Raw genomic sequence first — 25,459 nt, 5'->3', positions numbered from 1 at the left:
AGATTGCAGAATCACATCAGTTGCACAACCATTGATTTACATATTGCCATTCTGGTGTCTGTTGTATTCTGCTGCCTTTCCTATCCTCTACTATCCCCCCTCCCCCATCCCCTCCCCTCTTCTCTCTCTACCCCCTCTACTGTAATTCATTTCTCCCCCCTTATATTTTTCCTCCTTTCCCCTCACTTCCTCTTGTATGTAATTTTGTATACCCCTGAGGGTCTCCTTCCATCCCTGTTCCCTGGATTCAGACTGACTCAGAGGGCCAGAGCCAAATATTGGTTTTCTTGGCCATTTTAATTTAATTTTAAGTCTTGATTATAAACATCCAGCAAAGTCAGTTTCACCCTAAATTAAGAGTATTGGGCTTTAGCTGAAGTCTGGTCTACTTTGGAGTCATTCTAACATATAGTAAGATGGGAGGCAGAGCCTTATCTCAGATAAGGCTAAGATTTATAAATCTTAGGTAAAGTGTTCTATTATTGAACTGATCTTTGTTTTTAAATATCATTTTATAAGGTTTACATATATTGTTGCTTGATGTCACATGAATACTAACTAATACAATATATTACATTTAAATTGTACCCAGTGTATAGAACTTCATATTAATCTTATTGATAACAGGTCCAGTTATAGAACATTAAACGATATAAATAAATCTCCAATATGTTATTTTTATAAGTCTAAAATTACCATGCAACCTTTTGGAGAACACCAGCTTGATATAATTTTTTTTAAAGCTTCTATCTTAAAGACTTATATACCTGGAAAATATGAACACATTTAATACACAAAGAAGAGTAATAGTACCACAATTACATTGATGTTTTATATTAATCAAGTTTAGCTCTTAAAGAAATAACATATTATAATATTGCAAAATAACAGTTGTTGTTTAACCATAGTTGTATACACAGACCTTCTTTAGCACTTACTTACACCTATATAGCCAATGTACACAGACTTTCTTTATCATTTGCTTAAACCCTCTTATTTACCTAATAGACTCTCTTATCCAGAAACACATTTTCCTTCTATTAAATCCATACTAGAACCTTCTAATTTCTCTTTCCTATCTGTTAACTCCTTCTTTATTCACATTTTGAAACAATCCTTGTAAATTTCTGAATTTAGGCAAATTATTTCATTATAATAAGAGATATTTTGTTATTTGCAGCACACAATTAATCACATCTGTTGACCATTTCATGAAAATATGAACAATGTTTAAGTATATATATTGTTGTAGGGATGGACAAGGCAAGGCACCTAAGATAGCAGCGAATATAGGGAAACAGTTTTATTTGGTTGCAGCCAGATTCAGAGCGCACTGCTTCTGTTGTAATCAATTAAACCCCTGAATACCAAGTTTAGGTAGTTTCAGAATTTTGTACCCAACATGTAAGGGGAGGGGCTCAGAAGTTCAGAGTCTGCAGAAGTTCACAAAAAGCAGGTTTTTTGTTTTTCTGGGCAAGTTAACTTTTCAAGGACACTTGGGAGGGGGAGAACTTTTTTCCCCTTTATTTCCTCCCCCTGCCAGCTATTACCATGGAGCCCAGTTGGTAACTCCTTATCTTAGAAATGTAGCCATCTCTGTGAGGCCCAGCTCAAGGCCAGAGGCCTTGTCCATATATTTTGTGAAAAACTAGTAAGAGGGTCTCTAGCTTTTGGAGTGCTGATTTTTTTCCAGCCAGTGGCCAAGTAAAACAGGGCAATAAGAAAAGAGGAAGTTTATCTACATTAAACTCTTTTTTTTTTTTTTTAATTAATTTTTATTGTAGGTTGTTCAAAACATTACATAGTTCTTGATATATCATAATTCACACTTTGATTCAAGTGGGATATGAACTCCCATTTTTACCCCATATACAGATTGCAGAATCACATCAGTTGCACATTGATTTACATATTGCCATTCTGGAGTCTGTTGTATTCTAGATTTTTTTGCTGAAAGTCCTAAAATCAGCCATGGTGAAGATTTCTGGAGAAGGTCAGTTAAGACTTTTCTGTGGGCCTGGTAGGGAGGGGGAAGACGGGAAGGCGGGGCTGAGAGCAGCTCCGTGGTGGATATGAGAATGAGGAAGGAGAGATGTAAAAGAACAGGATTTTCCCTAGCAAGGAAAACTTGAGCAGTAGAACAGGATGGGAGTGAATATCCCAAAAAGCCTGTAAGGGACTTTAAATTCTTAGTAACCTGTTTTCAGTGATGACAAAGCAACTTTAAAGGCCATTTTATCCTAGATCTTGGATAGGGGTCTGAGGGCTCTCCTCAGCTCGTTTGAGCTTTGGGTTAGCTGGTAAGAGGACCTGGTGGGACCCGGTGTGGGTGCTGACAGTAGAAGAGAGGAGTGAGTGGGTGGAGGGATTCCTTCAGTAACTGCTACCTCAGTAAAGGGTCAATGGTCTGAGAACTGGCCGAGGTTTGGGTTTTTGATCTAGTAATTGGAGGGGAAAAATCAGGTTGCTGAGGTGGTGGGGGTGACCGCGGAGGGGCTGGGGCAGAAGGTTGAGGGTGAGGACCTTTTTGAGGCAGGTGATAGAGTGGAGGTTCCTCAGCAAGGTCAAAAGAAGTGGATGAGTCCAGAGGAGGAGAAGAGTGGGGATCAGTGGTTGTGGGTGTTGGTTTGTAGGCTAGAAGAATTTGCAGAGGTTTGCAAGAGGTTCAGAGAGCAGGATTGGATTGGTGCAAGAAGAAAGCCTGGACATAAGCCATCTTAACCCATTTTTTGAATGCTCACATTAATTGTAGAGATCCCTTAGAATGGAGGGATCCAGGTACCCAAAAGGGGGCCATCTGTTTTGGTTGTTTAAGGGATAAGTGGGCCAGGCCTGGGTGCTATATTTGATCAATTTTTTGGTTTTGATGTCTGGTGTCAAGAAGAGGGTTTTGAGGTTATCCAAGAGGCATTGTAGGGGAGAGTCGACCCGCAGAGAGGACACATTACCCATGTCGCAAACATAGTATAAGGAGGAGGAAAGAGGACGCAAACGTAGTATAAGGGAGAGGGAAGGAGACGCAAAGATAGTATAGGAGAGAAGGAGGAAACTGATTTATTGGCAAAAGGGGCGTCCCCGCTACAGCCAAAAATCAGGAGTGCCTTAGTGGCAGGTTCGAGCTGCAGGATTTGGTCGTCACCGAATCCTGACAGTGGAGGCTCTCGTCCTGGATGGAGCTGGAGCCATGGAAGACCTTGGCCAAGGCTTTTCGGGACTCCTCCTGGAGAGGCCGGATACTTCCAGGGCCGGAAAGAGGGGAAAGAGAGAGACAGGGGAAGAGAGAGGAAGGGGAGGGTAAGCGTCACTCTAGTGGCCGAGTCTTGAAGGTGTGAGGACTGGGACTTTATGAGAGCCACTGAAACCATGAAGGTCTGGGTGGGGTGACGTTCAGTTCTCTGTTGTGTGTCTCTGGAGGTTACGAGTCCTTTGAGGAAGACCTACAAAGCTTATGCTGGTAAACTACCAGCTGGGAGGGGAAGAGAATAATTTTGAACCCAGGAGTCTATTCTGCCCTAGGAAGGAGTCCCTGAGGGCCACCATGGCCTTGAAGGCTGTGGTGGGGTGTTTTCCTCCCCACAGGTGGGCAAAGAGGTTTGCCGGACTCTCAAAGGTCAAATCCTCCTGACACCACCATTGGGTTTAGGACTCCAGGAAGGGGAAACTTACCAATCGAAGGCCGGTGATGGATGGAGTTCTGGCAATCAAGAAAATGGGTTCAGGTCGCCCGGTGAGTGGCACTTCAGAAGGAAGAGGGACCCAAAAGTGGGTTTTAACCCTCTCCTGGGCTTCGGCACCAATGAAAGGAAAGTGACCACAACACTCGGAGCGACCAAGAGATCTTTTTGCAGCAGTGCAACAGAGGAGAAAAGAGAGAGCGAGAGCTAGAGTGAGAGCGAGAGAGAGAGAGAGAGAGAGAGAGAGAGAGAGGGGAGAGCAAGAGAACAAGAGAGCAAGAGAGAGAGGGGCCCAGCAGGAGGGAGTTTTTATAGCCCAAATCTAACAGGGCCTCTGGGTCTGCAAGCTGCCTTGTTGGCACAAGGGGTGTCGGGGGGGTTGAGTGTTCAGCCTTGAGTGGGGGTTGAATGTTCAGCTTTGACGCAAACAGGTGATAAAGGACCAGACAGAGGGGAGTTTGAGTGCGTGAACCATCCTACAGCTAACATTTGTTCAGCCTGCCCTGCAGGTAACATAGTTCAGCCTGTTCTGCACCTAACAGTCAACTTCTCCAAAAGCAACCATAGCATCTCGATCCATTAATAGACATTTATCTGCTTAGAAGCAAGAACCAATGGTCCCACCCATCTTGTTCCTTGCCCAATGATATGAAACATGGAACCTCATTTAGACTCACCACATTTTAAAAAAGATAAAGAAAAAAAAATATCTTTACAATGTCAGACAACTATGACTGAAAGGAGTCCAAAAAAAAAAAAAAAGTGAGACTTCTTGATATTTGCTTGGAGAAAATTCAGTTGTTTTAAAATGTTCAGAGAACTGTCATGTGGAAGAGCAAGAGGGGTCAGTTTGTTCTTCATGGCCCTAAAGGGAAACTGTGTGGCCTATTGATCTGGAGGGGGAGAATATAGGTGCATAGATTTGGGTTGAGGATAAGGAACAATGTTCTAAAGACGAATCTGTGTGATAACACTATGAACTTCCTTGGACAGTGTCAGAGTTTCTCTGTTTGTAAAGGTATTCAAGTTTAGGATGTGTGACTACCTATGAGATGGCTACAACAAGAATCTGGGCTTCACTATTTTCTTTTGGCTTAGATTCCTGGTTTTTTCTTCTTTTATTTTCCTGACTTTTCTTTAGGTATACTATTTTCACAAAAAAGTATACCTTTCACGCCATCTTCATTTTCCTGTCCTTTGAGAAAGAGACAAAATCCTCCAAATAATCTTTCTCTCCATGAAATAATTAGTCATACTTTATATAAATCCATATTGTACTTATTGCCCTTTTAATATGAGTTCTTTTTTTTTTTTTAACCCTGGAAGACAATTTAAAAGCAGTATTTCCTATCCCTCCTAACTTCTCCAATTTACAAAAAACAGGGACAGTCTTATCCCCTCTAAGGCAGGAAATAATGAAGCCATGCTTTGGTCCAGAACACAGCCCCAATTCAATTTTGCAAACTGTCCCAATAATGACTCTTTTCTCTTCTGGTCCAGGATAGCATCCAGGGACTCACTGCATTCAGTTCTTCTTTCGCTTTAGTCTCTTCCAGGCTGGGTTCTTTAATGCAATAGCCAATAGGCACATGTGAACATTTTAAATAAAATATCTTAAAGTTTTATTTCTCAAACCAGCCACATTTAAGTGTTCAACAGCCACACATGACTCATGGCTACTGAAATGAGGGAAAAGTTATCAAATACAGGTCATTGCTAATGTTACAGAAATTGGATACTGATTGTCTTCAGAGTGACCCTCAAGCTGAATCAACCAGATGGTTCCTCATGATTGGCCTCAGGTCATGCATTCTTCGCAGGAGTATGACAAAACAATGCTCAGTTTTTCTCAGTGATTCACATAAGGGCATATTATTGCTCATTAATAACTCTGTCAACAATGCTCATCAATTTCAGCTCTGTATATGACATTATAACAAAGCTTTTGATTATATATATATGTATATATACAGATATATGTAAATATATGTATATATATAAAAATTCTTACATATTTGCTTTTAGAAAATGTAAAGACAACTTGTTGACTTACATCTAAAAACTCAATTTGGTTTTTTGTTTAGGATAATATTGCATTTACATTCATTTGGGAATTTTGTCATCTTTATAAAATCTATTCTCTTAGCCAAGCATGGTGATGTATGCTTCTAATCCCAACAGCTTGGGAGGCTAAGGCAGGATCACAAGGTCAAAACAAGCCTCAACAACTTATGAAGGCCCCAAACAACTCAGCAAGACCCTGCCTCAAGATAAAATATATATATGTTTAAGGGTTTTAAATATATGAATATAATATGCATAGCTATGGCTATGAAGGCAGATTGACCTGGGTTCGAAATAAGCTCTAAAAAGGGCTGGGGATGTGGCTCAGAGGTTGAGTGATTCTGGATTCGATCCCTAGTACAAAAAAAAAAAAAAAAAAAAAAAAAAAATCTAATCTCCTTTTTCAGGAACTTGGCATACTTGTCCTTACTCAAGCCTTATTTTATTTTGTTGATAAGATTCTTCTGTTTTTCCATTCAAGTCTTGCATGTTCCTTAATTTCACTCTGATTAGTACATGTTCAGTATTTTTATTTTTATGACTCTATAGATACAGCTTATGGTTTACTAATGAGTGTCATCACATTTTTATCCACTTGCAACTTTATTTTGTTCTGAAGTTATCAACTGCTTTATATAATTCTTTGCATGTTAAGATACCCACTAGCTAAGTCTTCCCACATTCTCTAGCAGTTGTAGTGAACATCTCTCAAATGACAACACGGGGGTGTAACTCCATGGTAGACACCTGCTTAGCATATATGAGACCTTGGGCTCAGTTTCTAGCACCAGCAAAAAAGAAAAAAAAAGAAAAAACTTCATGTTCAAAACTGTCATGTACCCAGGAGTTCTATTTTTTTTTTTTCCTTCCTTGAGATAATGCTTCCTAGAGTCCCACTCCATTTAGACTTGCTGCTCCACCATCCTGGGCTCTCCCTTCCCAGTTACCCTGGGGTGGTCATTGCCTTAGCACTGTGGGTCCCCTGTCTCCTGGATTTCTTGTCTTCTTGGTTTTAACTCCTGTTTTTATAGAGAACACTCTCTAGTACTTTCATGACAAAAACTTTTATTCTGCTCCTTCACTTAATGTGAGGAAACTTTGTAAAGGAAAAGCTTAATAAAGAATTCTAAACCAAACATGTTTCATTGAAAACATCAAAGGTAGGTTTCTGACGTCTTCTGGATTCTTGCATGGGGCTGCTAAGGAGTTTGAAACTTCTCTTTTCTATGTGATATGTTTTTCTCCTTAGAAACTTTAAAAATTTTGTTTTTACTCTTACTGTACAGAATTTCCATGATAGGAGTATCTCCCCCCCCCCCCATTACTGTGCTGGGGATTCAGTGGACCTAAGACCCTTGTCTTTTGCTCCAGAAACTGTTCCTGTATTGTTTCTTCAAGAAATTGTTCCTCATCATATCCCTTTTTTTGTTTTCTGAGGCATCTACTAATTAGAATTTAGATATGGTGTGATAAAATAAATGTGGGTTCATTCAACAAATGCTAACCTAGATTATTGAATTTGAAAGTATTCTTTTTAACACAGAGAATCAATGTGTTCTATAGTAATAACATGGAGTTAACACCAAGAGGTAGTTTAAACTGAAATTATTAACATGTATGTTTAAGGGCTTTAAATATATGCATATAATATGTGTAGCTATGGCTATGAAGGCAGACTGGCCTGGGTTAGAAATCAGCTCTACCATTTTGTCTCTGCTTGTTTGCACATCTAAAAGGTTGAGATGATTATGGTGCTTGTGATTACTAACCGAAAATTAAATGAGAAAAAGCACTTAAGAACTTTACACAATGTCTGGCATATATAGGTACTTAGTAAACATTATGTGTTGTTACTGATGGAATGATAGCTATTAGGAAGAAATTGATGATGCTCAGAATACTTTGCATTAGATTTTGGTTACACAGAGTGCTTCCATGTGTTTCAAGACATCTTGGTGTTACTCTATAAGACAAGAACACTGCATAAAATAGGCTATTAGTTTAAATTTAGAATAGCATGTCTCATATTCTTATATTCAAGAAAGCCTTTTTTTGTTGCCATGTTGATGAATAGTTTAAGAAGTTCCTTACCAAACTATGTGATATAGTAGTCATCACAGTTAAATACTCATTTAACCTGTGAAGGAAGATAAGTAACTGAATAAAGCAAGCCAGATGAACCCAAACCCCACCCCGCAAAAAAAAAAAAAAAAAAAAAAGTGATATTAGAAGCAGGATAACAGATAAAGAGGGAACCAAAACCAAGAGCAGGAAATTAGGAAAGATCATGAAGAACTATTGGGTTGAGATGCTGTTTTAGTGAAAAGTTCTGTCAAAGTGACAAGAGACCTTCCCTGGAATATTCTCTTAAGCAGTCTCATGGGTCAGTGTCATTAGAGATAAAAAGGAGTAAGCAGATGTAGGAAGAGGCACAAAACTGTCAAAAGAGCTTTGGTTTCCGAGGTCATTTTATAGTGCAGCTAAAACCAAGAGGGAGATGCATTCGTTGTCACTGGATGCTGCCTCCACAGTGTGTGGAGCTTAGCCACATTCTTATCCAGGGAAAAGGTAAAATCAGTGCTGTTATTTTCACATTCAGCTTTCAAGTATTCCAGTAGTTATTTCCCTACACACACACACACACACACACACACACACACACACACGGCACATAGTTATTTATTTATTTATTTTGGTACCAGAGATTGAACCCAGAGGTATGTAACCACTGAGCCACATCCAATCCTTTTTTTTTTTTTTTTTAAATTTTTTATTTTGAGACAGGATCTCACTGGTTTCTTTACAGTCTTGATATATTGCTGAGGCTGGCTTTGAACCTGCAGTTCTCCTGCCTCAGCTTCCCAAGCCACTGAGATTACAGGCATATGCCACTGAGATTACAGGCATGTGCCACTGAGCCTTGCTTGGCACGTGATTCTAAAGGGTTCACAGACACTCCCCTCAAATTTACCCCATGTGCTCCAGGTTAAGAAGTCCTGAACAAAGTGACCTTTAGGATGTTTCTGACCTCTAACATGTTATTAACTTAATATGCTATTACACTCAATGCTAGCATTCCTTCAGACCATAGTGACAGGACTTGGTGATGGAATGAGTGACTTTCATCTTTATAGCTTTCAGACCAGCAATATAACATTTTCCTTTAAATCCATTTTTTTTTCTCTGTTTTAATGGCAGAGTTGACAGAATCTTGCAGCTCTCATGAAAAGTTCAGAACAATTTCACCTTTCCCTCTTGTTCACATTAGAGATCACTATGTTCCAGAATAATATTTCTTAAATTCAAGGTGAAAGACTTGGGGGAGTCATTGTAAGCTGACATCAGCTAAGAGCTAAATAAATGTCTGTATTGTGGCTTATATCTCCACTTAATTTAACCTACCACTCTTTCTTGAGAAAAGTGAAGTATCCTATCCTTTATGTTTCATCTGAAATTTTATCTCTGCAAATTCCTGTTAAATCAGAAATTGGTTTCATGTTCATGGTCACCATCATTATCAGTTCATTTAATACTGTTCAACTAAGGATCCAGTAGTGCCCTCATGGACCTGTTTAGCCATTCATTCCAAAAATAATTTATGGGAATGTATAACATTCTCTGAGCATTTACTGTGTGCAAGGCACTGTGCTAAGACTCTGCAAATACCATCTCCTATAATCCAATTTTTATTGCTTCTTTTCAGGAGTTGGAAAATCATCTTCTGCTTTACTGTGATGTGGAATCAGCAGATCATAACTGTTTGTGAGACAGAAGTGAGTTTTATTTCTTTGAAGTCTTGAGGTCACTCCTGTTGCCACTGCAGTGGACAACTAGGACAGGACAACTAGGAGCTAAGGATAAAGGCCACACAGCAGCTGTGTGGCAGGAAGGATCACTGGTTTCTTAGTAGAACCAGGAGGTGACTACTTGAGCCTCCAACAGAGGATACATGAAAACCTTATGAGTCGAGAAAGATCCAGGAAATAAAATTCATGAGTGCCTACCAAGTATCATGCTTAGTGATATATGCTTTCCTATATCTCATTCTCACTTTACCATGTGAAATGAGTGTTGGTACCTCTGCAGAGAACATGAGGCTCAGACAGGTTATGTGGCTAATGCATATGCAGCAGAGGTTCTTACTAGGTCTATTTGTCTTCAGATCTAACCCTTTCCCATGCCCCACAATGAAGAAGAGAGAGGAGGAGGAAATGCATAGTGGAGAGGGGAACCAGGCCTTCACAAAAGCAAGTGGACAACAGCAGTTGAAACACATGGGCCGAATATGATCCACTGCTCAGAACTCTTGACTTGGATACTAGGTTGAAAGGAGGCTGGGCTAAAATCTTAAGGAGAAAATTAAGTGTTGAGCAAAAAAGAAGTTAAAAATAAATTTAAAATAATGCAAATATTCAATGTACGCACAGAAGCATTTGTGTTTCAGTGGATTTAGACTGTAAGCCACATTCTTTCATGATATATTCTATACAACTTTTTGATCAGTTAATCATTTTTTAAAATGCACTCGAGTCTTCCCTTAGTATTTTAAATACTAAGAGTTTTTAAATACTAAAAGTTAATATTTTAAATACTAAATAGTTAATCATATATGTATTCAAGGGATGATAAAACCTAAGGAAGCTAGTTTCTGAAAATTCCTTCATCCTTTGCAAAGGAAGTCTTTCCAAGGAGGGAGATTCTTCCTATTATAATTTAGAGTCTTTAAATCAAAGTAATGAGAAATCATTTTAATTAAGGAAAACCCCCAAGTCTTCCCCAACAGCTGGTTTGCTTGCAAATAGGAAAAACTAAAAATGAATCAGAGAAAAAGGGTTTACACAATTTCTAAAATAACTTGATATATTTAGAAGTGTGACTGTGTGTGTGTGTGTGTGTGTGTGTGTGTGCATGTTCTTGTGCAAATGTAGGAAACCAGAAAACCTTTGTGAGAGAATTTTTGACTATGTTATAGTTTTCACAGTCATCAAATGTCACACGAAATAAGCAGCATAGTAGTATAGTTCTACATGCAGTATTCTAGTATGTCTGGTTGTGAGCTCCATGTTGGCATGCATAACAGTGTGTGAAAGTAAGGATTTAATATTTTTAAAGTCATGAGCGGCTGTATGCACAGATATGGTAAGATATACAATAGTGTTTTAGGTATTTGAGGTATATGATAGTGGGTGACTAGTCATCACTGAACTAGTATATTAGGGAAGTGCAATTTTAGGCAGGAATATGCAACCTTTCTTCCACTCTGTAATCAGTGGTGTTATCTGGAGGTTTGTCCACAGAACAACAGGTGGTACCTAATGTTCAAAGTCAAAAAACAGTTACTATGGAGACCAGATGCAAATTTAGATCTCCACATCCACTCTGTGCTACATATTTTTTTAAATGTGTTATAATAGAAATGAGAGAACTGAAATATGATTCACATTAATGTCTTCTGAGCTCTAAAATATTATCTGATAGTGTGAGATATTGAATAAGTTACAACTTCTCAGCCTCTGCTTTCAGTCAACTTTACAAAGATGATAGAATCAGAGAACGTTTCTAAGAATTTTTACATTTTCTAATTATTCTAAATTCCTTTTTATTAGCATGTGTTAAAACCATAGCAAATCTGGTTTTTTTTTTGAGCATGTAAAATTCTACAAATATATAGGTAATGAAAAATCAATTTAAAACACTAAGTGCTTATTATATATAACACAAAATATAGTGAAAGAAAAAAATTCAAGTCACTCATCATTTCAAGACACAGAGAAAATAAGCATTAATATCTTTGTGTTTTTCCTTCCATTCGTCTTTCTATAGAACACTATTTAATGTATGAAAAATCATACTATATGTACGTTGTTATAAATAAGCCAATAGATTTAAATACTTAATGGGCATCCTGCTTTGTGTGTGTGTGTGTGTGTGTGTGTGTGTGTGTGTGGTCATTGTTTGGTTATTTACTTATTTATTTATTTTGGTAATGCAGATTAAACCCAGAGGAGCTTAACCAGTAATTCATATCCCCAGTTCTTTTTTTATATTTTATCTAGAGACAGGGCCTCACTGAGTTGCTTAGGGACTCACTAAATTGCTAAGGCTGGCTTTGAAAGTGAATCCTCCTGCCTCAGGCTCCCAAGCTGCTGGGATTACAGGTTGCAATACCATACCTGGCTTAATGGGCATCTTTTTAATGACAGTTTAATATATGAGTATATGGACAGAATTTAAGGTGCTTAACCTTTTTTTTAACAATCAGGTGTTTGATTTTTTGGGGGGAATAGTATATAAGCCCTATAATGACTATATGTGTATATAAACTTCATTGTATTTCAGATATGTGCTTATAAGTAGAATAGCTAGGTAAAGATTGCAAATTCTAGAAGGAAAATAATACCTTTGAGAAAAACAGGGACAGAAAGACAAACACACACACACACACACACACACACACACACACACGTACACACACACACACACAGAGAGAGAGAGAGAGAGAGAGAGAGAGAGAGACAGACAGAAAGAGAGAGACAGAAACTTTTTAAATTACAAATAACATAAAATTGGGAGGAGGGATGGAAGAACCATTGTGGTCCATATAACTGAAAAGATCTGAGAAAAGGCTGGAGTTTAGGTGTGGTCAAACCACTAATAATGATAATAATCACTAACACTTTTTTGAGCAGTGACTCTATGTCAAGCACTGTTTAAGTACTTGAAAGAATTAATTCATTTTGTTCTCATAAGATTTCACAACAAAAATAGTATGAGTCCTATTTTACAGCTCTATCTCATTTTCACTCTTTTCATCTCTATTAACTCATCCCTCAAAGATTCTCTTTCACTAGTTGCTCCAGATTCATTCTCTCAGGCCCAAGTCCAGAGTACAAATCCTGCCTCTTTTCTAGTTGCTCAGGAGAAAATTCCAAAATTAACTATTTGGCCCTGGCTTCTATATTGGTCTTGGCCTTTATTATTGACCCAGTCACCGGGAGAACATGAGGCACTGATTGGTCAGACCTAAACTGAGCTCCTACTCAGCTGGAACTGAGAATGGTGTTAGCTGTGCCAGGTACGTGGTCTGAGAATGGGGATGGAATAATTCCCCTAAAGATCTAAAGATAAACCTGTGCTATTTTTAATAGTAGAGTGAATGGAAAGCAGATAGCCAGTTTTACCACAGAATCCAATTTCACTATGATGAAGACTAAGAAATGTTTGATTGCATCTAGTGAAATAAACAGTGAAAAATAGCTATCTGTAATAAAAATATCTCCCCGGTTCAAGTTTCTGAGAGTAGTGATTACTGTTTTTCACATTTATAGTACACAACACTAGTTTTAGTCTGAAAGAACTGTTTAGATGTGAGCAATATTTAGATAAATTCTACATGCAAAAATTTGAGTATACATGTAAAAAAAAGAAATTTAGAGAAATGCTAGTGGATTAATTCATTCCGGTTTAAAGAAAACATGATTATTTTCCTAAGCCTATACTATCTATATAAAAATACTATTTAAATAAAAGTCATTTTTTCCCAACGATAGATTAAAATATAAGGCTTTTCCCTCCCTGCTTTGTCAGTAGTCAGGATTGTGGTATAGACTGCAACTATTGTACAATTGGAATAATCAGCCACAACAAAATGGTGAAGAACCCCATTGTGTTTATGAAGCATGTCTGGTTATAAATCTGATGTTCTTTGCTATGCAATGGAGGTAATGCAGGATAGGAGAGAAAAAAATATGTCTGAGCTGTACATGGATTGCTATGGAAACAGCAGCTGACCAATCAGTGGAGAGTAGTCAGAACATATGCCTCCTCTCCTCTGCAGACTTGATGAATTGATGTCCTGATATTACAGTCCTTTTGGCTCTGATGCCACTTGTAGGGATAGTTCTTCAATGTCTAAGTATATGACACACATCTGTTATTTTAAAAATCAGTTGTAAAAATTCTTAGTTTTAAAATTTCCACCCTTCATGTGCAGACCCTTACATAGGCAATTTGATATCCCTGTAAAACATTCACTCAAATTCTCACACATCCTCCACTCCTTAATTTTTTTACTTACCATTTCCTCATACCATCAACTTACTTATATCCCAAACTACCTCAGTCTCGCTGGCATATAGCAATTTCTACAACATCAAGAAATATATAAATGCAAGTCAAGTTAAAGCTCTATCTAATTTTAGAGATGATAAAAAGACCAGTTTAAAAATATGCTTTATTCAGAAGAACAAGAAGGTTCAATGACTAGAAACATGAAAAAGGAAATATTATATTTCCCTATTGAATTCAAGAAATAAAAACAACTCTGCTTCTCAGGAAAACTCAAAAAAAAATGAATAATGAAATAAGTTAGAGCCTTTGGAAGTAGAGCCTGACTTCTAAAAATGAATGCATTATACATGTGCAATAATCTGCAGATGAGTCTTATTGGTTAGGAAAGGTGTTTGTAGATTTCTTTCAGGTGGTGAAGCCTGGATCTTCGGAAAATGTCAGGCTTTCTTGGCCTTAAATGAATTTCTCATGGAATGAATGTTCCCTGCCATAGCTTCAGTGAGTGGGAAGGGGTGTGGACTTTGATGATACAGATAAAAAAAATGGGTCCTCTGGTCTTTGGTCCTATTGTTGCATGAAAAGATGTAAAGAATTGGCTTCCGTTGAGCAGACTGAATAAATAATGGCTGCTGACATTTAAACCTATCTCCAGATCACACAGTAAATCTGTGGGGGTTGGGGGAATGATTGAACTATATAATGTCCAAGGGATTCACTGGGAGAATAATGGATAGGTTTGATAACACAGTCCATGCTCTTATTGTATGGACTCACTGAAGAACTAGACATTCCAAAAGACAATTCTTTGTGTAAATAAACTGAGACTTCAAAAAAAAAATCTGATACACATTTCTATGACTTTTTTTTAGGAATCATTCAGGGAGATGGGGATACATCAGTGCATGATGAAAGATTTCCTGACCTCATGTGGTACCCATTCTAGCAACAGAGGTAAACAATAGAAGTAAACAAATTAAGCAAATTAATTGTTCAATATGTTATAAAGTGATTTTTTCTGTCAAGGTGACCAGTAGCCTCTTAATTATTATAAAACCTTATCTTCCTTGATTTCTTCAAGCCATTTGATATAATTGAGCCCATTCCCCTTATTCTTTCGATTTTCACAACAGAGATGAGCACATGTTGTTTGAATGCCTATCGAACACTAGGTATTGTGCTGGGTGCTGGGGAGCTAACCCAGGGCATGGTGAGCTTTACTACTACTCTGCTAGTAGTCCTGTCTTTCCTCAAGCCATTTATATTTTCCTCCACCTCTTTATCAGGCCCTTCTCTTCTATTCTATACCATAAATATTAAGGTATTTCTACAGTTTTGCCCACAGTCTACTGCTTGATCCACATGCATCTCAATGACCTCACTGATTTCTGAACCTTCAACTATTATTTATATGTTAGTAACTCTATCTCTGATTTTCTCACAGTAATCCATTCATTTAAAACTAATGAGCATTTACTCTTTCCCAAGCACTTTGCAGAAAGTTGGAAATCCAAGCATACATAAATAGGACATGGTCTAGTGGAGAAAGACAAGAAAGCAAGTAAACAAGCAAATGAATGAAAATAATTATGCATTATAATGATTTACATACAGAAATCAAACAAGAAGATGAGAATGAGAGTATAGGAGACCTACTACCAAATAGGATTGGTAGGGTGGATTCTCTGAGGAAAAGGCATTTAGGAGGAAACTGAATGATGAAAAGAAAATAGCCTTGTGTGGATCTTCAAAGGAAGATTGTTCCAGCTGAGTGGAATGGCATGAGTTAAGGTCCTGCCGTGGGAAAATATCGCTTACTTTATGACTGGATGACGATTAACATGGGAGAGAATGACCTGAGATGAGTTCGGGGAGGTAGATTTGAGAATCACTGCATCATTTTAAACAGAAGATTGATGTAGTCTGATTCATTTTATGCTATTATTCTTGCTACTAAGAAAGTGGGATTAATTAAGAGGCTGTTGAAGTTCAAATGAGGAATGCTGGCAGCTGTGCTGATGGAAGTAGATGTGGATGGAAGTGAATTGATTTGATAAATAGTCATCCCTCCAATTCACCTTGCTCTCAATAGCATTTGTTATTCTGGATCTATTTCATAGTGACACTTATTTGTCTAGACTAGAAAGTTTGATATCATCTGCAACAATTTCTTCCCTCACAACCTTTGTCTTACCCCAGTGGTTCTACCTTGGGTATGGATTTCACATGGGGTCACTTAAATCCCTGCAGTTCTTTCATCTGCTTCATGGATTTTTGTCCTGGCTACCAGATCTTTCCTCTCCCATCCACCCTTTACCATGCAGATGGAAACATTTGACTCAAAAGCTTATTGTGATCGCTGCTGTCTCTTGATTACAAATCTCTTTTGTTTTCCAGTGCCTACAGTTTTAAATATACAAACACTGCAGATTGGAATTCAGTCTCTTTTCTGGTGTCATTCTATTACACGCTAAATTGTTTCTTTCACAATAAATCCCATGCCACTCTCTAGATGCCTCCATCTTCACATTTGAAACATTTTCTCTGCACAAGATCTGGAATTTCTCCTTCTTCTCTAGCTGGCAAACTCTGAATCCCTCCTTAAGGGACCCACCTGGACTTTTTCAGTCAGTGGCACTTGATGGGTCTCTACTACCATCCTTTGTTATAACATTTACTATCTTTTATAATTTGTCAGTTTATGTATCTATTTATCTTGTTAGATTTGTGTTATGGTTTAGGTATGAAGTGTCCCCCAAAAGCTTACAGGTGAAACAATGCAAGAAAGTTTTAGAGGTGAAATGATTAAGGTATGAGAACCTTAACCCAATGGGTGAATCAATCCCTGGATAGCAATGTGGAGTGTGGCTGGAGAAGGTGGGTCATTAGGGGCCTGCCTTTGGGGTATATATTTTGTACATGATGAGTGAAGTCTCTCTCCTTCTGCTTCTTGATCATGTCCTGAGCCCCTTTTCTCCAACAGACTCTTCTGCCATTATATTCTGCTTCATCTCAGGCCCTGAGGAATGGAGTTGGCTATCTATGATGTTTTCAGTGTTTCCTATCATTTTTAGCCAATTTTTAGTTTCCTATAATTTTTAACTTTTTCTCCTTTAAAATTATTGTTGTTGGGTCTTTTAGTCATAGCAGGAAAACAGCTGACTAAAACAATCTGTCAAAGCATGGTCAAAGGACACTTGCATTAGATTCGCCTGAGACAACATATTCAAAATGTAAGTTGCTTGTTTCTTCCCATTCTCTTTCTTCCATTTGATGACAAATACATCAGAATTTGTCTCAGTGGAACTTGAGAATCTCTATTTCTATAAATCCCCAGGTGATTCTTACATACACTAAACTTTGAGAATCAATGCACTAAACTGTGAGCTCCTGGAGGGCAGGACCATATCTTATGTTTCTCCCATCTCCACCACCTAATATACAGGCAGGCTCAGCAGATGTGGTTTTGAATAGATACTGATTTCCAACTAATATATATTATTTATCTGGCATACCATTATTCATTTAACACATAATTAACTTTGATTAGTACTGTGTTATTAGCAAGATTCTAACATTTTGGTTTTTTGTTCAGACCATGTGAAGATTAAAAACATAATATAGCATTGCAAGGAGAAAATTAGACTTTCGTTCTTTCACATAATGTTAAAAAAAAAGAAAATATTACTTAGCTTTTTCACCACTGTGACCAAAAGACCTGAAGAGAAGAGTTAAAGAAGGAAAAGTTAATGTAGGGGTTCATGGTTTCAGTGATCTCAGTTCATAAATGGCTGACTATTTCTCTGGGTACAAGGTGAGACAGAACATCATGGCAGAGGGTGTGGTAGAGGAAAGCAGTTTAGGACATGACAATTAGAAAGCAAAGAGAGAACTCCCCTCACTGTGGACAAAACAGAAAACCCCAAAGGCCCCTCAGTGACCCATCTCCTCCAAACAATTGCTACCTGCCTACAGTCACCATCCTGTTAATCTCTATCAGGAGACTAACGCACTGATTAGGTTAAGACTCTCATAGCCCAATTATTTCACCTCTGAACTTTCTTGCATTGTATTACACATGAGCTTTGGGGGAACACCTAATATTTAAACCATAAAAAATACAGATCTCCATTTCTAGTTAGGAATGATGTTTTCAGCGCTTCCTATAATTTTTAGCCAAGATATACACAAACAGAGATAGGAATAAAGTGTCTGTAATAAGTACCCATATTCAAAAAGTTCCCTGAAGCCTAGCCCTCCCCTAGAAGCAGAGCACATTGCAGCCCTTGGAATTACTATTACTTGCAAAGAAAATTCAGTTTACATCTCTCACTTTGTTGGTGCTTATACATATAAGATGACTTTCTCTAAGACCATTCTTGCTTTATTCATTATTATATATATATATATATATATATATATATATATATATAAAATATTTATTTATATTTATATATATAATTTATATATATAATATTTATATTTATTTCTCTGGGTCCAGGGTGAGGCAGAACATGGCAGAGGGTGTGGTGGAGGAAACCAGTTCAGGACATGACAATTAGAAAGCAAAGAGAGAACTCCCCTCACCATGGACAAAATAGAAAACCCCAAAGGCACACCCTCAATGACCCATCTCCATATATATGTATATATGTATGTGTGTGTGTGTGTGTGTGTGTGTGTATACATATATATATATATATATATATATATATATATATATATATATATACATATATATATATATATACAAATACATATATATCATGACTTTCTTAAACTCTAAAGGTAGAAGTTTTTATTTTCTCTGAGATTACCTTTGGTTTGACTCAATTCTGTAACAGGATATTTTGCCCTAGTCCTCATGTCCAGCCCAGTCTCTCATATATTCTCTACCTTTCTGCTCCTACTCAAAGTGTCTCTAGTTGCTATCTTCCACATCTAATTAGCTAAATTCCCAAGTTTTACAGAGGGGTTAGTGAAGTGGAGGTTAGAGGCCATAGGGAAAGTCTGAGCTACAAAAAGTAGAGAATGGGAGACCCAGGTCTAGAGAGGCCTGGGAAAGGACACAGTACGAATGTGGATATTCTTTATCTTAGAGCACACTGGGACAATGGTTAAGGAAGCAAGCTAGGGTAAGGGAAAGATGGAGAGGCAGGGCTTGGGAATCACCAACATTAAAATTTACTTTCAAGGCAACTGCACTGGAATAATCAAATCTACATCAAATAAAATACACAGCAGTCACTAAAAATACAAATATGTTTAGTCCTTTAGGACAAGAAGTATCTGGAGGCTTACATTCTAGATCATAAGAAGATAAATAGAATGGGTAACTCAACAGAATCCTTAGTGTGATAAAATTGTCCATCAGGACTCCAGCATCTTCTTTCCCTCATTCCCTCCCCTCATAATATATCCCATATGATTCTCTATGAATCCAGGTCTTCCTGTTTTTTTTTTCCAACCTAAGCAGGGTAAAAAGAGGAATACAACTTTTTATTACTTTGAGCAAATCAAATATCCAAATCTTTTCAAGGCCAACAACATGATTATCCAAGACTAGCAGAGGCAAGAAGGTTCTCATTGATACAAGCACAACCCAAAGTCTCTTCAGCCTGTTATTGCCTGAAACTCTAATAGGAACACAATTTTCTTCCATGGATAGCATTAAAATCATTGCAAAATATTCATGAAAGGAAGAAAATTAATCTATAACATTTCTGCCAGTAAATTCCATATACTTTTAAATTATTCATGTATTATTTTTACAAATATGCAATTTGGGTATTTTATTCCCAAATTTATGTAAAATAGGTGGTGAGCATATAGGTGGTGTTTGTCATGCAATAGTGACCATATTTATGTTATTAGTTACCACTGTGAATATTGCCTGATAGACTAAATTGAATATAATTGATTAGAGTTTACTGAAAGTGAATTTTTGTGTTGAATCCTATTTTCCATTGGTTCTGGTTTCTATATTATTTATTTATTTTTGCCATGCTGGGAATCAATCTCAGGGCCTCGCATATGATTTTCTATTTTTAAATGAAAGATTTAATTTATTTTAATTTTTATCCTAATGGTTTTCCTACCTAAGTAGTAGTAAAACAGTGACCCAGGCTTGGTCACCTGGAATCCAATCATCCTAAAACCATTTTAGTTACTAAAAGAAGATAAGAGAAATTTTGTATTGCTTGGATAAATTCTTGTAGACAATTAAAACATCTGGATAACCAGCTGCATATTTCTTATTTAATTGTAGTGATTTAGTGTTGAGTTAGATTAATGACTTCAGATTCTTCCTGCAAAAGCACCTGGGTTTGAGATTTCCCCCTATATTATATGCTAGTCATAAAGAAAAAACATGAATGTTATACTTCACTTATTCATTCAATAAATACTTATTGGGTACCTAAAAATTTAGCTGCAGTATATACAATAGTGAAAAGAAAAATCCCACTTCTCATGTAACTTACATTTGATTGAGGAAATAATAAGTAAAACACTAATAAATGGTATCAGATGACCAGACATACATGAAGAAAATAAAAAGAGGAGGAATGGGAATCTATGATTGCAATCTGAGAGGGGTCAGAGAAGGCCTGAGAAGGTAGGATAGAAAATAAGTCCAAAAGGAGGTGTAGAAGTAAATTGTGTGGCTATCTGAAATGAAAGCTGCTTCATGCAGATGAAACAAACAGTACAACCGCTCTCAGATGAGATGTGCCTGGAATGTTCAAGGAATGGTTAAGTGAAGCAATGTGAAATATAGAAAGAAAGTCAAAGAGGAACCAAGAGGCTTGGTATCCATTGTGGACTTTTTCTTTTGTTTGCAATGATACCAGAAGTAATTGAAGGGTTATGAACAGGGTGATAGAGTATGACTTCTATTTTCCAATGATCAATCAGCTGTTAGAACATAGTGTAAAGAGCTAAAGCAGGTAGGTCAGAGTTAAAACTTCATCTTATTCTGATCAGGCTGCTACAACAAAACACCATAAGCTGGGTGGCTTACAAATGACAGAAAATTTATATTCCCTAGTTCTTAAGACTGAGAACTCTAAAAGTATTGGTAGATTCGATATCTGGTGAGAGCACACTTCTGGGTCAGACTCTGTAGTCTTCTTTCTGGAAACTTACAGGGTAGAAGGAGCAAGGCAGGTCTCTGGGACTCTAGAGAGTTAATCCTATCTGGAATGAGTTCAGGGAGGAAGGTGGCTAGAGAGGAAAGTGGGGTCAAAAAAACTTTCAGCCTCCTTATATCAAAGAAAACATTCGGTCGTTGGTTTTTTGAGATTGGCTAACTTCACTTAGCATTATCTTCCCTAACTCCATCCATTTACCTGCAAATGCCATGATTTTATTCTCTTTTATTGCTGAGTAACATTCCATTGTGTATATATGCCACATTTTTTTTTATCTATTCACCTACTGAAGGGCATCTATGTTGGTTCCACAGTTTAGCTATTGTGAATTGTGTTGCTATAAACATTGATGTGGCTGTGTCCCTATAGTATGCTGTTTAGTGGGATAGGAAGGGGGAGCATGGGATGAATAGATGAACTCTAGATAGGGCAGAGGGATTGGAGGGAAAGTGTAGGGGCCTGGGTTATAAATGATGGTGGAATGTGATACCATTATTATTCAAAGTACATGTATGAAGACACGAATAGGTGTGAATATACTTTGTATACAACCAGAGATATGAAAAATTGTGCTCTATATGTGTAATAAGAATTTTAATGCATTCCGTTCTCATAAATAAATAAAACTTTCAATGCCATATGGGAAATAAACTCATTATTTATAAAATAACAATTTATAAAATAAATTCTTGAATTTGTCCTAGTATCAATACCATTTTTTGTCTTAAAACATGAAAAGAATAGAAGGGCACTATGGATATAGCTCAGTTGGTAGAGTGCTTGCCTAGCATGCACAAGGCCTGGGTTCAAACCTCAGCATCACCACCACCACCCCTGCCAAAAAAAAAAAAAAAAGAATAACATCACCTTCATAAGATAGTAGGGGTAACCTAATAGCAAGAAAACTTTCATCCTCCAGTAAAGAAAAATAATTCTTATCTAAGGTGCAAATGGCAAGTTAGCATTAGGATGATATCCCATAGGAATAAAAAGAAAGACAGAATTTCTTGACACAGGCTTTTAAGTTGGCTGTTTAAATGGGGTTGTGGAACCTTGTGGACGTTCTTTTCTGATTATTTCTGTGTCTTTCAGTATACTGGGAACCAATGTCATGAGATGAGACTGAAGATGGGGAAGGAGGTGGTAGAAGTTTTAAGAAAAGAAGATAAGAAAAACAGATGGTGGGCTGGGGCTGTAGCTCAGTGGCAGAGTGCTTGCCTTGCACATGTGAGGCTCTGGGTTCGATCCTCAGCATCACATAAAAATAAACAAATAAAATAAAGACATGCTGTCCATCTACAACTACAAAAAGAAAAAAACAGATGGTGTTCAACTTACAATGGTTTAATTTATGATTTTTTAAATATTATAATTGAGTAAAGGAAATCACATTCAGTAGAAACCATACTTTGAATTTTGGATGTTAATTTTTTCCCAGGCTAAGCATATGCAGTATAATACTAGGCAGGGACAGTGAACTGCAGCTTTTGATAGGCCATGAGATCAACAGGGGAATCAAGAATCCATAGTATACTGTGCTGGTACACTATGGTGTTCAGTAGATTAGGTGCATTAAACACATGTTGGCTTTTTTTTTTTTTTTACTTACACAATTTTTTCAGCTTATGATGGGTTCACTGGGACATAATCCCATCATAACCAAGGAGCATGTGTAACCATCTTGTAAAGTGAGAAACTAAACAGAGCAGAGAAATAAGGGCTGTTTGAAGATAACAGTGAAACATTTCATGTGTTTTTCTCCAGTAATAGATAGCTGCAGGAGTGAGATTAGGAGTAAATGGAGAATTAGAATTAAGCTAGGATGAAGTTCTGTTAAATTAAAATCACGACAGAGAGAGGGAAAGGAATTGAGAATGTGTGAAAGTATACATATTCTAACAAACCATGGGATTTACACTGTTTAAGGAGGGAAGTGAGGACCCAAGGTGGGGGGGTGAAGCTCAGTGAGGAACTGGTGATCTGGTGATGTCCAAGGAATGTTTCAATCATGGTTCTAGAGGCAATGAGCTGCAAAGATAAAAGTGACGGTGACAGCAGTCTGTAGAGCTGAAAGGGGGTCATGCAACTGGGATGGCAAATTAGGCCTGTCTATGTGGACGTGGAAACTGTAATGAGTAGTGATAGGAATAAGGTCAACGATAATGACCGTAATCTAAAAACTGAAATCTCCCAGGGACTTATTTTGAAAGTTAAAGTAAGTGAAAGAGAATGAAAGCTACCATTCTACTTTTGTTCATATTTTACTTACAAAACTGTTTTGAAACTTCTGAGGCACACTAAGATTTTACGTATCTTCCCTATGCAGGTTCCTTCCTTTCCCATGTCCTGATTCTCCAAGTCAACCATATCCCTTCCTTGAATCCTTAGTTTCTCCACCTCTTGCTGCTGCTGCTGCTTCCTCTTCTTCTTCCTTTCCCCTTTTTCTTCTTCTTTTCCTCCCCCTCTTTATCTCCTCCTTACCCCCTCTTCCTTCTTATTTCCTCCTCCGCCTTTCTCCTTCCCCTCCCCCCTCCTCCCCTTCTTCTCCTCCTCCTCCTCCTCCTCCTCCTCCTCCTCCTTCTTCTTCCCCCTTTCTGTATTGATAACACCTCTCCTAATACTCTAATGCTGTTTTCCCCTCTTTTTCTCCATAAACCCTGTGCCCATATCTCAAGAGTCATTCTGGGAGAGTGAAGTGTGGGTTATCAGGATCAGGAAAAAAGAGAGGAAAAGGGGGTTGACTGTCTAATTTGTATCATTTTCTGGAATCTGTTCTACTCAACTATCCACTAAGATCCTTTCAGATATGGCCATGGTGTATTTTCATCTTGGACATGGTATAAAGTTGCATATATGAGGCTCAGTATCAAAGCATTACCTGAATAGATACAAAACACTCCATGATATGCACAGGTAGTTAGAGTAAATTTGATTACTCATTCTAAATAATGTACCCAAAGCTTCTAAAATGGATGCCTTTCTGCAGAATAGCAGCAATAATGATGATTACTCTGGCATCTACTGCAATAACAACAAATGAAAAATCAGTTCTTTTCACAACTGAATTGAGCTCTTAGGCTTTGACTACAACATAGCACTGCTTAATAATCAGTAGAAGCTATTATTACCTACCCTACCCATGGTTTGCATAGCATGGAGCTTGCCAATTCTCATTTTAAAGTATTTAGGGTGTAGACAGTGACCCTAATTGCAAAGTATTTGAGGAGAGATAGGAGGTGATCAAATGACAACTAACAAATACGCTTTCCTAATTCCTGAGTATGGTGGCCAGTAGCTTTTCTTTTCTTTTCTTTTCTTTTCTTTTTTTTTTTTTTTTTTTGCCACTAGTCAACATTTTTAAAATTTGTTCTGCTTAGTTATACATGACAGTAGATTGTATTGACATATCACACGTACATGGAGTATAACCTCCTGCTTTTGTGGTTGTACATGATGGGGAGTTACATTTATATATGCTCGTATATTTATATATGAACATAGAAAAATTATGTCTGACTCATTCTACTATCTTTTCCATTCCTATCCCCACCTCTTCCCCCCAACTCCCCTGTCCAATCCTGTGAACCTCCACTCCTCCGTTCTCACCATCTATTGTGAGTCAGCACCCACATATCAGAAAGAATATTCAGCCTTTTGTATTTTGGGGATTGGCTTATTTCACTTAGCATGATAGTCTTTCATTCCATCCATTTACTGGCAAATTTTGAGTTTATGACTGAGTAATAGTCCATTGTGTATATGCACCATGTTTTCTTCATTCATTCGTCTATTGAAGGGCACCTAGATTGGTCCGATAGCTTAGCTATTGTGAATTGAGCTGCTATAAACATTGATGTGGCCTCATCACTATAGTATGCTAATTTTAAGTCCTTTGGGTATATACCACAGAGTAGGATAACTGGGTCAAATGGTGGTTCCATTCCATGTTTTCTGAGGAATTCCATTTTGCTTTCCAGAATGGTTGCACGAATTTGCAGTCCCACCAGCAACATGTGAATGTACATTTTTCCCCACATCCTCACCAACATTTATTACTTGTATTTTTGATAATTGCCATTCTGACTGGAGTGAGATGAAATCTCAGTGTAGTTTTAATTTCTATTTCTCTAGTTGCTAGTGATGTTGAACATTTTTTTCATATATTTGTTGACTGATTGTGTTTCTTCTGTAGAATGTCTGTTCAGTTCCTTTACCCATTTACTGATTGGGTTATTTGGTTTTTTTGGTGTTAACTTTTTGAGTTCTTTATAAATCCTAAAGATTAATGCTCTATCTGAGGTGCAAATGGCAAAGATTTTCTCCCGTTTTGTAGGCTCTCTCTTCATGTTCTTGATTATTTCCTTTGCAGGCAGTAGCTCTTGATACCTGAAATATCTGGGGAAAAAAAGATATTTAAATTATTATTTGCTCTATACAACAATCACAGGTAAACATTTACATTGTTTTTTTTCCCTCTTGTTCCCAAGACGTGAACTCAATACA

The sequence above is a fragment of the Callospermophilus lateralis genome, chromosome 10 (genome assembly GCF_048772815.1).
Source record: "Callospermophilus lateralis isolate mCalLat2 chromosome 10, mCalLat2.hap1, whole genome shotgun sequence".
NCBI classification, from domain to species: Eukaryota; Metazoa; Chordata; class Mammalia; order Rodentia; family Sciuridae; genus Callospermophilus; species Callospermophilus lateralis.
Note: the sequence above shows the minus strand (reverse complement) of the source record.